This window comes from Taudactylus pleione, unplaced genomic scaffold (assembly GCF_031769625.1).
Source record: "Taudactylus pleione unplaced genomic scaffold, aTauple2 ptg000041l, whole genome shotgun sequence".
NCBI lineage: Eukaryota > Metazoa > Chordata > Amphibia > Anura > Myobatrachidae > Taudactylus > Taudactylus pleione.
Genome location: NW_028284443.1, coordinates 8,190,669 through 8,206,273, shown reverse-complemented (window position 1 = coordinate 8,206,273; position 15,605 = coordinate 8,190,669).

Sequence of the window (15,605 nt, the reverse complement as noted above, 5' to 3'; positions counted from 1 at the left end):
AACAAAAGATGGTGTACAACCGCAATGCTCGATTACGCGTCTTTGCTCCTGGGGACAGAGTATTGGTGTTGGTTCCCACAGTAGAAAGTGAAATTTTAGAAAAAGTGGGGGAGGTTAATTATAAAGTTTACCAGCCGGGGAAAAGAAAGTCAGAACAGATATACCATGTAAATCTTATAAAACCCTGGAAGGATAGAGCAGCTCTGTCAGCCGTCCGAGCCCCTCCAGTAAACCCAGGGTCCTTGGTTCCCGAAGTGATGGTAGCAAAAACCCTGTCAGCAATTCAACAGCAGGAAGTTAAGGAATTTCTTGTCAGAAATAGGGTGCTGTTTTCTGACATACCAGGAAAAACCATGGTCATTAAACATGACATAATCACTGACCCAGGGGTTAAGGTTAACCTAAAGCCTTATAGGTTACCAGAAGCCCAAAGAGAATCAGTATCGAAAGAAATTAAATAAATGTTAGAGTTGGATGTAATTGAAGAATCGCATAGTGAGTGGTCAAGCCCCATTGTGCTTATTCCAAAGCCCGATGGGAGTGTGCATTTTTGCAATGACTTCCGGAAATTGAACTGTGTCAAAGTTCGATGCCTACCCAATGCCTAGGGTGGATGAACTAATTGAAAGGCTAGGAACAGCCAGGTATTTAACCACTCTTGACTTAACCAAAGGGTATTGGCAAGTGCCGTTAACTGAGAATGCCAAAGAAAAGACAGCTTTTACTGCTCCAGAAGGGTTGTTTCAATACATGATGTTGCCCTTTGGGTTACATGGGGCACCTGCTACCTTTCAAATAATAATGGATAGGATTCTAAGGTCCCATAGACAGTATGCTATGGCTTATCTAGATGATGTGGTCATTCATAGTCCTTAATGGCAGTCTCACTTGCCCAGAGTACAAGCAGTGTTGGACTCCATCTATAAGGTAGGTTTGACAGCCAACCCAAAAAAGTGTTGCCTGTGGATGGAAGAAGTAAAGTATCTTGGGTACACCATTGGCAAAGGTTTGATAAGGCCACAGCTTAATAAAATTGAGGCAATACAAAACTGGCCACGACCCCTGAATAAGAAGCAGGTGAGAGCCTTCTTAGGGATTGCTGGGTATTATAGGAGGTTTATACCCAATTTTGCTACCATTGCAGTCCCACTGACTGACCTTACCAAAGGCAAACAGAAAGTCATGGTGGAATGGAGTCCTGAAGCAGAGAAGGCTTTTCAGGAGTTGAAAATAGCATTGTGTTCCCAACCAGTTCTGATGACTCCTGATTTTGACAGGGAGTTTGTTGTACAAACTGATGCATCAGAAGTAGGTATAGGAGCAGTCCTGTCACAGAGCAAGGAAGGTGAGGAACACCCTATTTTTTACCTAAGCAGGAAATTAAATGTACATGAGAGAAACTATGCTACAGTCGAGAAGGAAGCATTGGCAATAAAATGGGCATTGGAAAGTCTCAGGTACTATTTGGTAGGAAGGAAATTCGGGGTGATCACTGACCATGCCCCATTGAAGTGGATGTCAGAGAACAAAGAGACCAATGGGAGAATAACAAGGTGGTTCTTGGCATTACAACTTAAAATTTTCAGTAGAACACAGGCCAGGAAGCCAGCTGGCCAATGCAGACGCTTTGTCACGCATTCATTGTTTGGGGGCTGCAGTTGTTCCGCCCCCCAGGTCGAAACAAAGGGGGGATATGTGATAGAAGCACTGGAGAAGTGTGGAATGGCTTCTATGTATGTCCTAGATTCCTGTCATATGTATTCTGAAACCTCCAGGAGAAGTCTATTTGGGAAAAACAGACTAGAAATGTCGGCTTTAGAGAAAAGCCGGAATGGGTCCTGGGGGTGTGGATGTGAGGAGGGCTCCATCCACAGGCCACTCCAGGTGTTGGGGGGTCTTTTAGCCTGACAGCAGGATCCTAAGGGCTTACACCTGGAAATGGCTAATATAAGCTGGGTTTGTTTGTGGCTGAGTGTCTCACACCTGGGAGAGCAGGCCTGCAGGAAGGCTTGCTCAAAGACACTGTTAATACAAACCTGTAAGTACTGTGGATGTGAACTTGTTTTTTAGTGTTCTGGTAGTGAGGGAACCTACTGTCTAGTTAGAGCCCAGATGGGCTAGGGTTTTATGTTTTATTTTGTTTATGCATTTGTTACAATAAAGACTGGCGCCGACCAGCTTGTACGAGAACCCCCGACTTGTGTCCTGTTTCTCTGGCTGCTGTGTGTGTAAAGAGGGAGTCCATCTACCCCAGGAGAGGGACCCCTATCCCGACTGTGTCACAATATATATATATATATATATATATATATATAGTGTGTAACAAAAGCACTGGTATGGTCATACATGGGAGATATATATTTGTCCCAGGTTTCTGACCTATATGTATTAAAAATCCCAGGAAAATGTCTGTGATTGCATAACAGACTTGATAGTGTTTGGGTTTTAGTAAAAGCTGGAGAAGGGGTTCCTGGGGTTATGGATGGAGAGTGAGGGCAGGCTCCATCCATTAGACCCATTTCTGGTCAGCAGGTCTTTGGCCTGAGAACAGGCTAATTAGCACTTGCACCTGTAAAATGCTAATAAAGTATCTTACTACCTGGGGAAAGAGGCAGCAAGCCTGTCAAGATACATTGGGGTCTATTTGCTAAGCCTTCGATGGATATCAAGTGCCAGCCAATCAGCTCCTAACTACCATGTCACAGGCTGTGTTTGAAAAATGCCAGGAGCTGGTTGGTTGGTACTTTATCTCCATTCACTTTATCTCTTTCCAAGGCTTAATAAATAGACGCCATAGTGATTTAATGACAGTGAGTACTGTGCATATGCCTATGTTTGTGGTAAGGGCATTAGGTTCTACCACTGATTAGAAGGGGAACTTCTGTGTTTAGTTAGAGCACAGACGGGTTAGGATTTTAGTCTATGTTTTTATTTTTCTGCACAATAAATTAACTTCAGCTAGAAAATATTTATTACCATTATTTATTTATTACCAGAGGAAGCCCACGCAAGCACGTAGAGAATATACAAACTCCACACAGTTAGAGCTGTGGGGGGAATTGAATCCACGGCCTCAGTATTGTCAGGCAGTAATGCTAACCATTGCACCAACTGTGCTACCCCATATCAAAAGGTGAACAATGGGAATGTCGACATTCATAAGGATAACACCACAATGTTTACAGGTATGTTGTCATTGTTAAAATGTTGACAGACAATGTGTCAATATTCTCAGAATGTCAATGTAAGTAGCCTAACCCTCCCCTACCCACCTTTTCCACAGCCTAACCTTAACCTTCTCCCCCGCAGCCAAAACCCTAACCCTCCATTCATGCCTAACCCTAATACTTACCATTGGAATGTCAGCAGTCGGGATTCTAGAGCTGGGATTCCGACTGCTGTTGGCATTTTGGCGCCGGTATTATGACCATCGGCATCCTGACCGCCAGGATCCCAACTACATCCCATCATTACTGGTCCACCAGAGATGATATGTTGACATTCTAACATGTCGACATATCATCACTGTCTGCATGATGAATGTCAACACTTAATAAATGTTGACATTATGACTGTCATCATATAATATATAATATAACCTTTTTCAGGGCAACTATTTGAATGGGACAATGGCTATCATAAGGCTGCCTGCTTTCACCCATCATTTCCCCCTTGATGAATTAACTCCCATCTGCTAAGATTCCTAATAATCCCAATATTTATGTTTGAACAATTCTGACTGCACAATATAACACTTTATTTTGATGGTATACGTATACATTACCAATACTTACTTCTTCACCCAAACAAAATTCAACTATACAGTTCTATAAGATTTTACTAAATTAATACTAAAAAGACACAAGCTCTGGATCACTATATACCTCATTTAGGAAATAAACTATTACAACTAAATGTTATAAGCAGCTGCCATGTAAAATTAAATATTAATATTTTTTATACGAGCTACTATAATAAACTGTTTGCATCCAGTTATCCATCGTTCCTCATCATCATTAATACGTCCCTGGATTCTACTAGTTGACACGGTTAAAATTAATATAATGCGCTTCACAGACTAATGACCCTAGATCATGCAGGACGCTTTCCTCAGCGATGTACACTGAAATGTTTAAAAAATCATATCTCTCCCTGCATAGAAGGTTTCTGAGTGGCCTTTCCACTACTCATATATGTTTTAAATGTGGTGTATCTCAAGCTGACCTATTCCACTGCCTCTGGCTCTGCCCAATAATCCATAGGTTCTGGGTGCAAACATGTAATTATTTAGTCTAGCACTTAGGGCTCTATTTATTAACATTATTTTTACAAAAATAAAGTGAAAAAGGGTGTTTTCACACCCTTTTCACATTATTTTAGTATCACCTATAGTTATTACAGGGCAATTGGAGTAGAATTCGTAAAATTTTACTCCAACCCCTAAGTATCACTTATTTTTAGTAATCAGATCGCATTTCCCATAATTGTAATGGGAAATGTGATCTGGCCAAAGTTACTAAAAATAAATTGCGAAAAAAATACCTAGGGAGGCCCTGTGATAATAACGCCACCTGGAGGTGGCGTTATCCAGGGTCTCCCCCAGTTACAGGACTCCTACTCTGCTCTAACGGGGAGAGCAGAGCCGGGAGTCGGCGCCAGTAATCAGCTGTGTGGTCTAAACAGACCACACACTGATACACTGTAAAAAAAAAATTGTTAAAAAAAAATGAACATACCTCACTCCATGGATCAGTGATCGGGGCTCCAGGTGATGTCCTCCCTCCAATCAGCTGGTCTCCCATACTGCACTGCGGCCCGGTCATCAGGTGATCGTGTCCCAGTGCAGTAGAGGATATCAGCTGACTGGAGGCATGGAGGACATCACCGGAGGCCCGGATAATGCAGGTAAGTGTAATTAAGGGAGGGGGGGTCGCTGGGGTCCGTGATCGTGAGGGGCGGGGCTTAGCACCAGGGGCGGGGCTTTGCACCGGGGGTAGCAGCGGCGGTCGGTCAGCGAATGCGCGGGCACTTTGTCACGGTATTTTTTTCCGAAAATACCGTGACTAGTGTGCGGAGGGGATTCGCAGGGACAGAGCTTTCTCACAAGCTCTGTCCCTTGCAAGGGATTTGTAGTAAATCCCTGTGATATTACCTGAATTCGCAATACGAATTCAGTTGGTAATATCACACTACAATCTGCATTCAGTATGCGGATTGTAGTAAATAGACCCCTTAGTAAATGACTTACCCCATACACCGAAATGGGTGCTTTTCACAATCCTTTCACAGAGTCTTAGAATCTCCAGGAGTGGCAGACTGTTGCTATATGATTTTTTTATTCCTTTAATTTTATTGTACTGCTCGGGGGATCGAGGCAAGCAAATTTGTTTTCTCTTGTTTCTGTCTAATTGCCAATTTTATCTTGTATCCATTATGGATATTATCTGTTTTTCATATTGTCTTATTGATGATATCGTATACCCTCTGTATTACTGTTTTTATTATTACTGGTACAATGAAACTCTGTAATACATATATTATACTGTATATTGTTCGTACCTATATCACACTTATGTGCTGTTTTAAATTCCTGGGCCCATATTGTTCTCACTTTATGTCTTCTTATATTGTGTACTTTTAGTTTATTACTGGAGAAGCTATTGTATGTAATACGAACCACCTGCTACTTCATTGTACTGTTTGTGCTGTAACGCTGATTGCTTCAATAAAAATATATTGAAAAAAAAAATGAATGTAAGTTACAAACTTTGCCAGCTAGAGTTTCCACAAAGGCCTCCAGGTGGTCCTCATAAACCCTTTGTTGAGCCGTCCCAACAATATCTAGTACTTAGTTTATGTACACTGATGTTTCAGTTTCCCATTATGTACACTTTATTGTAGTTCCCTGAAAAGTATAAATGAGACCTTCTACTTTACTTAGGAAAGAAGGTAGAAAATAATAATCCACTCAAACACATACAGCTTGTGAGAAATAAGTTTATTGATATCCAGTGCTATGCATTTTATTCAGCATAATAGTGTCATTGAACAACAACTTGAAGTGCCACTCAGAAATAAATTAGCATATAATAAATTAGTATTAATAATATGGTACCTTTCTAGATTGTATATCAGGAACCACTTAAACCATTATTTTGGAATGTACTTTTATATTGGTAATGCAACAAAACACATTATTTATAGCACTAATCTAACTGTACCTTGGTACACTAGCTATTTTGCAGAAAAAGTTGTCAAGTCTAATAACAATAGCACCTACTAGCACACAATTGTCAATAAACACAGGGAATATTTTATCCAAACTGACAGGGTTTATGAATTGTTACAGTGACTGTATAATTTTTGGATTAATATATAATTATTGCTATATGGTGTAATATGTTGTCTTTAATTCCGGGATTTTAAGTATTAAAATAATTCTAGCACAGAAAACATGGCTAAGTTTTCGTGACAGAAAGAGCCTTTGGAAAGAAATTCAGTCCTTTTTTTAATTTTTTATTTTTTTCAAATGAAGAAAGAAAAACAAAAACAAATTCAAATTGTTGTCATTATAAAATACAATACAAAAATAAACTCTACATTTTTTCTTTGATTCTTTCGATCATGTGCTTTACGATTGCTTCATGTAAAAGAAAAACATACAAAAAATAGCAAAAGAACACATTCCTTCCGGAAAAGCATGGTATATATTGCACAGCAATTCTTTGCATGTTCATCTAGAAGTGATGAAGTTAAAATAATTTTTCATATATTAATATATCAATATTTTTTTTCCTGTATTCTTAAGGGAGGAAAATATTAATGGATTATTAAATGTATCTTTTAATAAAAATAACTTTGGTCCTATACATTTACACATTCTAATACCAAATATTACCTTGTTGACAACAGTTTTAGGGCTGTACACTGTGAAATGAGGTAATTAAGCTCCACTGAGTACAGTGATATTGCAGAATGTATAGGAACTGCTATCATAGGCTGGAAAATGATCATTTCTAATGACTTAAAACATCAATTAAATATCTGTATTCAAAATAATTATGATTTTGATAATTATTGCACATTAGCCCACATCAAGTGAACATAGTCTATTATAGTATTAGCTTAAAACTGAAGAAAAAAAAAAGCGATGGAATAACAGTATTCAACACTCAATTTCGCAATTTACCTTTTATATCATGAACTGTAGAATAAACCTTATTAAAAGTGTATGGAGGTGACAGCAATGCAATGCAACACCACACATTTTTTGTAATTTCTTATACCAAATTAATAAGCTGTTTTTTAATTCATAGTTATTATATTTATGTTTTCTCTTGCTGGCAAACATAATCACAAATTCGTCTCTAATCTACTATAAACTACAAATTGCAACTAACGTAAAAATTCAGTAAAAAAAAAATAGGGATTCAGTATGATTTACTGGTGGCCGCATGGCCGGCGGTTCATATCCCGACAGCTGCCCGGCAGGGGTGAAAATCCTGATCGTCCAAGATAAGTATTTGTTAACCCTATTCTACCCCCTAACCCTCCTTAGGGGTGCCTAACCCTAACCTCCCCCTCAATTGCCTAACCCTAATCCCCCCTCTAAGTGCCTAAACCTGACCCTCCCTTCCCCGCTGCCTAAACCTAAGTCCCCCGGGGGGGTGCCTAACCCTCACCTCCCCCCAGGGGTGCCTAACCCTAACCCCCCCTTCCCCTAGCCTAACCCTAACCTCCCGGGGGGTGCCTAACCCCAAGTCCCCCCCGGGAGCCCTAAACCTAACCCTCCACCCCACGGCTGTCCGCGCCCGGCTTACCTTCAATCAGTAAGCCGAGTGTCGGGCTCCTGGCATAGGTCAAATGACAGGCGGGATTTCGACCCCTGTCATTTAACCCCTTGCCGGGATTAGACAGTCGGGAAGCAGGGGGTCGGGATTACGTCTGCCGGCTTCCCGACTGCTTCCCAAAAAATAGTGGGTTGAACAGACACATACTGTCCTTTCCTTATCCACTTAACTGGCGATTTTATTCCCCAAAAATCGGTCACCTATATACTGGACCATCAATGTTCGGAACATCATGACCATTGCGACTTTCATTTCACCAACTCTGAGCAGCTGCCAGGTACACACTGGGGGACGGTGGGTGGTGAATTTACATTTCTCACAGCAATTGCTCCTCTCTGCAGCCGCTGAGTGGGGGGTCTGCTGTGCTGACTAATCAGCAGTGATCGGCAGTACGGCAGACATTGCGGAAGGGTCCCTCTGCTACTGGCGGCTGCTGGAAGATTATCTTCCGGCAGCTGCCCACTGTGCATCACTGACATGTCTCATCGTTCAAGACTACGGGGTCTATTTACTAAGCAGTGTGAGGAGACTGAGTGAAAAGTGATAAGAATCAGCTCGCAACTGTCATTTTTCAAACACAGCCTGTGAGATGACAGTTCGGAGCTGATTGGCTGACACCTTATCACTTTCTTATCACTTTTCACTCTGTCTCCTAACACTGCTTAGTAAATAGACCCCTATGTCAGTTAACGCACTGCCTGGTGTGGTCGCAAACGATGCCACCACACCAGACAAGTGGCTAATCAATACAATACAACTTAGGACACTGGTGGGCAACAGGCAGGATTGCCGGGAGGAGGAAAGAGTGTACCCATGCTTGTTAAAGAGACTTGGCGAGAGCCTAGGTCAGTTGATGAGCTGAGAGGGATTTTTGTCCCCCTCAGCAGCGCTGCAAAGGGAGACAATGCAGCCCTTTGCACAGGTGGCACCACTGCACCATGCACAGTATGGTGAGCTGCTGAGGGGGATATTCCCATTGACTGTCTCCCTTGGCAGTGCAGCTTGGCTCCTCCTCCAAGTGGGAGGATACGTCCAGGGCCAGCACTCCCACAGATTCCAAGCTCTGTGCCACACACCAAGCAGTGTGCACACTCCCCGGACACCACTGTGCATAGTGCTAGTGACCCGGGGCTCTCCAGTTGTGACTGTGTCCCATTAGTGCAGCCTCTCAACAGTAGCCAGTAGCAGTTATATTATCTGTCATTTTTGTTGGAGGGTGTGCATGCTCCCCAGTACCCAGGCCCGAGACAGCTCTCAACATCCCTGTCAACAGGCATCCTACAGGCTGTCAGCAGTTGCACAAGATTTCACCTGTAACCTCAGCTCTGCGACCCACTCTGACTTGTCCCCTGCGTATTCTCTGCTTTATAAGAAGACAGAGAATACTGTAACAAGCTGCTTCCATGTCACATGACCTCCTCTGCACACTGTAGGGAGGTTACACAGAAGATCCAATCTTAAGATTATGTGTCTGCACTGCTGATCTATATACTTACACTAAGGGTCACCGTACTAATGGTCAGTATTTTAATTTAAGTTTGTGCTGCATTTAGGAAGGTGTGTATTATATGTGAGGTGGTCTGGGTGGCATGTAGGGAGTTTTTTGTGGTTTGGAGTGACATGTGGGTAGTTCTGAGAGAGATGTGGGAAGGTCTGAATGGCATGTGCGGAAGTTTTAGTGTGAGATATGAGGGCATGTGATGTCAAGCATTTGGTATGGAATGCCAGATGCCGCATGACCGGCAGTTCGAATCCCGCCTGCGGCAGCCCGACAAAACAGCAGAGCCCGGCAGCGGAAGACCGACAGTGCTGGACATCCCGATCATCTAAAGGTAAGTATAAACTATTCTATTCTAACCCCCTAACCCTCCTTAGGGGTGCCTAACCCTAACCTCCCCCCAAGTGCCTAACCCTAACCTCCCCCCTCTAAGTGCCTAACCCTAACCCCCCCTTCCCCGCTGCCTAAACCTAAGTCCCAGGGGCGGTGCCTAACCCTAAGTCCCCCCCCCCCGGGGGTGCCTAACCTTAACCCTACCTCCCCCTAACCCTCCCGGGGGGGTGCCTAACCCTAAGACCCAGGGGGGGTGCCTAACCCTAACCCTCCCCCTAGCCTAACCCTCCCGGGGGGGTGCCTACCCCTAAGTCCCCCCGGGTGGCCTAAACCTAACCCTCCCCCCCCGCGGCTGTCCGCTTGCGGCGCCCGGCATCCCTTCGATCAGGATGCCGGGCGCCGGGGTGTGCCGGCGTCGGGAAAATGACAGGCGTCTGGATTATAGACGCCTGTCATTTAACCCTAGGCAGGATTAAGGATTCTAGATGCCAGCGGTCAGGATTGCGACCGCCGGCATCTTAAACGTATCCCGATGGCAAGTGCGGTTTGTGTGTGTTTGGGGGAATTTTGTGGTATTTGGTGGAATTTTGGAGCAAGTGACAGGCATATAGGGGCATTTTAGGTTGAGGGATGGGGGTGCTGAGGTATTTTTTCAAGTTGTTTTATTAGTGAAACAGCCACACATTATACTTTATTATACTTTATTTAATTTTTGCATGTGGTCCTTGAAGTTTGTCAGGTTGCCCATTATGATGTAGTACATATTTGGACTTTTGGCTCTTTACTTTATTGCAACAATGTTGCAGATCACTGAGAAGCCGATAATCTTTACTGTCGAAGTTAAACTATTTTTGAATAGTAATTTCAACTACAAAGCAGCAGGAAAAACCATATAAATGATCATCCTATACTCAAGTTGGGATATCCATTTTTGGATGATGAAATGAGTGGCAGTATCTCTCTATGCGGTATATTTACTAAAGTGCAGGCTTTTAGAAGTGGAGATGTTGCCCATAGCAACCAATCAGATTCTAGCTATTATCTTCTATAAGGTGCTAGATAGATGTTAAGTAGAATCTCATTGGTTGCTATAGGCATCATCTCCACTTCTAAAAACCCGCACTTTAGTAAATATACCACAATTAATCTCTATCTATCATACCTGTAAAAAGTTGGCACTCCAGCAGAAGGTTTTATAGGAGCTGGTGCCAGAACCAATTTAGTATAATGTAGCAACAGGAAATGAATGGCACTTCAATACTATCAATTGAATAAACACTCAGGTTTAATTTCAGAAACATAGATACTTCAGCAAATTTTTTTTGGTTAATTATATGGTACACACACACACACACACACACACACACACACACACACACACACACACACACACACACACACACACACACACACACACACACACACACACACACACTTTCCAAATTCTGTGCAAATCAATGTTCCCTCTACGCTAAATGATCTAAAAAAAAGGCAAGAACATTAATCTTATGAGAATATAGAGCTGAAAGTACTGAGAGTCTGCTGTCTGTTTGGCACATTGCTTCCCTATTTGTTATTGATCTGACCCTGATATTGCTCAAGCCCATATCCTTTTTTTTAATCTTGGTTTTAATGACAGTGTTCGTAACCAATCATTTCCAATGATAGCTTGTTGCATTAACATTTTCACCTCTATCCACTTATAGAGAAAAGCTTAAGCTGCAGTTGGCATAATAAACAAACTTTGGGTATGTGTATATTGTGCTGTGCTTTTTGAATGAACTTTATTTACTGCAGACTCAGTGGTTGTTATTGTTAATATAGTTATCATTGGTCCCTATAGTAAGATAGACAGCATGTTGTCATTATACACACAGTTAATAAATCCTGATGGACTTGAAAATCGAACTCCTAGATCAAAATACTTTTGAGAAGGTGTCAGTAGAACTAATTTACTAACATTGCAAACATGGGTGGAACTACCATAGGTGCAAGGGGTGCAGCTGCTATGGGGTCCAGAGCTTAGGGGGGCCAATCTTCCTTGTCAAACTTAAATGTGTTATATACATTTTTCGCTTTTGGGTGGTCCATAGGGGCCCTTACAAACTTTTGCTATCAGGCCTTTAAATACCTAGTTACGCCCTGATTGCAACAACCTGCTTACTTTCATAGCACTAATGACTATACCAATTGGTAATTATTTGCAGTTGTTTAGTGCAAATCTTTGACATACTGTACAAGAAATGTTAGTAAATGAGCCCTAGTTTCATTAACGCTTCTGATTTCATCAGCTGGTCCAAGTGCAGTCAATGCAGGTTGCAGAATGTACAAGAAATCCATGTGTACATACTCTAAAGATGTGTATGAACATTTAAGCTAACCATATGCACCGTAATAACAAAGCTGATATTTAGCAACTGGCCTGCCATTGTAACGTGTGCTGACCCTCCAACATGACCCCACCAGGTACATACAGTAGTGCTCTACTCCTGGATTTCCCATGCTTGCAGACACCTGCCAGAGGTGGCTGCAATCATTAGTTAAGTGGGTAGTGCAGGAACAGAACATTTTGTACCCGGTGGAAGGGTCCATGTTGGGGGTCTGCCAGTATGTGGTCCCACAATGCCAGATAGAGATCAAACTGAAATCATGGACATAGGGAAAAGATGGCCGCTGTCATCCCCTGGGTACAGATACCCTCACTGTAACTTAGCATAATGCAGCAAAGAGTGGTCCAGCCATTAAACCTGAGAGTAGAATGAACGAATCTAATCCAGATAGGTCCACTGGTGTGGTCATTTTGAATGTTGTTGCTCACATTCAACTGTAGGGTTGAGGAGATTGGCCTGTTTGTGGCCACTGTAACTCTGTACACTATTAAATGGTGACTTCCAAATTTTTTCATGTTCCGTAAATAACATTTATATATGCATAAACCAGGCTCTTGGATCCCTTGCCAAGAAATCCTGTAAATTCAACTACAGGTTGAGTCTCCCATATCCAAAATGTTTGGGACCAGGGGTATTTTGGATAACGGAATATTCCGTATTTTGGAATATTTGCATTTCATAATGAAATATCTTGGGAATAGGACCCCAATATACACACAGAATGCATTTATGTGTTATATATACCATATACACACAGCCTGCAGGTAATTTTATACAATATTTTCAATAATTTTGTGGTTCAAGCAAAGTTTGTGTACATACATGAAATTAATTTATGTTTCATATACACCTTATACACACAGTCTGAAGGTAATGTTATACAATATTTTTAATAATTTGTGCCTTAGATAAAGTTTGTGTACATTGAACCATCAAAAATCAAAGGTTTCATTATCTCAGTCATGCCAAAATTATTCCGTATTTCGGAATATTCCGTATTTCGGAATATTTGGATATGGGAGACTCAACCTGCATTGACTTATATGTTTCTGTAACTATAATGCCAGACATCTGTATGCTGTAATCACCATAATTGCAGAAAATCTCTCATGAGTGTTGATTGTGTAACTTATTAAGCCACTGAATAAACATTTAAAAACAATATTTTTTACTATTTATTTCTTATCTGTTGCTATATAGTGTAAATTTATATCTATATAAGGTGAAATGCAAAAATGATTGATGCCTTAGCACCCATAGTCTAGCCAGGGCCGGGTTAAGACTTGTGGGGGCCCCGGTGCAACTAAGTTGTGGGGGCCCCAAACAATCAAATTGACACTAACCGCCTGCTGCCCCTCCTATGCCCCTGCATGATAATATGACACATGGCAGGTGGCATTTGTAAGGAACATTGGAGGCAGTAGAGCCAGCAGGGTGGTTTCTGGGCAGCCAGGTGCCATCTTGCAATGCCAGGTTGCCGGCTGAAGCCCCCCATTGCAGCCGCTGTCATTGCAATGGGCAGTGGAGGGCAGAGCACGCACACACACATACACACAAGGAGGGGGCCAGGAACCGGTGCGTTACCTGTCAGGACCCCAGTGGTCGCGAGTGGTTCGCATCATGCGATCTGCTGCCATCTTCCTTCTGCTGGAGGTGCTGTCACTGGCCCACTGAGGAGCAGGAGCAGCAGCCTGGGCTGGTAGAGCAGGAAGCCAGGCAAGCGAGCAGAGTGCCGAGGAGCACATCCACTCTGCCCGAGGGAAAGCCGGATTTGACACTGGACTGGAAGGTGAGTAGGGGGAGGGCCTGGCTTTGCAGTTTGAAAGTCAGCTATGCTTGTGGAAGCCGGACAGGCAAGGGAGGTGGCAGAGTGGGCTGGGTAGGGGCAATGTTTGGGTGCCCCCAATGTGTGGGGGGCCCTGGACACCGCCCTGTTCACCCCACATATAATCCCGCCCTGAGTCTAACCCTATATCATCCAGCCAAATATGTGCTAATATTTGGAAATTCAGATTTTCAGCCAAGTTGCCAAATGGAAAGGTCTGCACAAACTTCAGTCTCACATGTTAGGGCCAAATTGTAAGCTTGCAAGCAGGGCCCTCTTACCTTTATGTCTGTCTTTTACTACCCAGTTTTGTTCTATTAATGTTGTTTCCAATTGTAATGCACAACGGAATATGCTGAGCTATAAAAGAAACTGTTAAAAATTAATAAACTGATAATAAATTGTGCATATCACTGCAGTGCACACACATACTAAAGCAAGTCAATGACAGACATCAAAATTTCCTATAAAAGTGAGCTAAAATCACAAACTTTCAAGATAAATCTGAATGTGTATGAGGGGTTTTAGGAGTTAAGTTTTCTTTATATTATATAATCATTAATTTTTTAGATGTTTATGAATTGATGATATAGAATGCACTGGATAAAATGAAAAATCAAACAAACTACATGCAATAAATAATAGCATAAGTCAGTGGTTCCCAAACTTTTTTGAATCACGGCGCCCTAGACTATCAGTATTGTTTTCACGGCACCCCTTGCCGAAAGTTTGTTATAGAGAAATTCAGAAAAAATGTAGTAAAGTGAAGTAAATTGTGCTGACCTGTCATCCTTAGGTTCAGTTATGTGGTGGTGGACAGGTTTGAGCTTCTGTTTGTCCACATATTTACATTACATTGACCATAAATAATTTTATTTAGTGCTGGATCACCAGCCTGAGGCACCCCTGCTAGTGTCCCGAGGCACCCCAGGTTGCCGTGGCGCACAGTTTGGGAACCGCTGGCATAAGTAATGCAATGTAGAGGGACATTATGATGGATTTGTGCCTTTTCGTATTCTTACTAAGTCCAGGTATCTATTGTGTAGTGCTTTTTTTTAATCTTAATGCTAGTGAAAAAACATGTAAAAATCATTTCTATGTGTTTGTTACAAACATCTTCACTAGCATTTAGGGGTCACTCTCTCTAGGATTCCACAATGTGTCTACCCATTAATGCATAGAATAAAATGTGTTCCAGAAACCAAAATGCCAAAGGAACACGAACACAGTGCTAGGAATTTCTAGTACTAACGGCAAAGAGTATGTCTGCAATAGAAACAATGGTATCTAGTGCCATTCCCATTTCTATGCATTTTCCTAGCATTAGACCTGCTAATAAAGAACATTAATTAATTTAATTTATAAATGGCAGTGGCTATGAGACGTTACAAAATTTTGTGTCATTATGTTTTTCAGAATACACATAGAAAAATAAAATGTACATAAATCATACTTAAATGTATTTATTAGCTGTGTATGTTATTAATGCTATTAAAATATTGCTTTTTTATAATTGCAACAAACCCTTTACATTACTTATCTGAATTTACAGTAAGAATTTGATACCGTAAGCAAGATTAAACGGTTATTATATTTAAGGTACTACCTGAACAAAAAGTTATTTCTTTGCCATTGATTTATGGCAACACAAATATCAATTAACACTGCATGTATTTTCTCCAGAGCTCACTCGGTGGTTTGTCCTATAT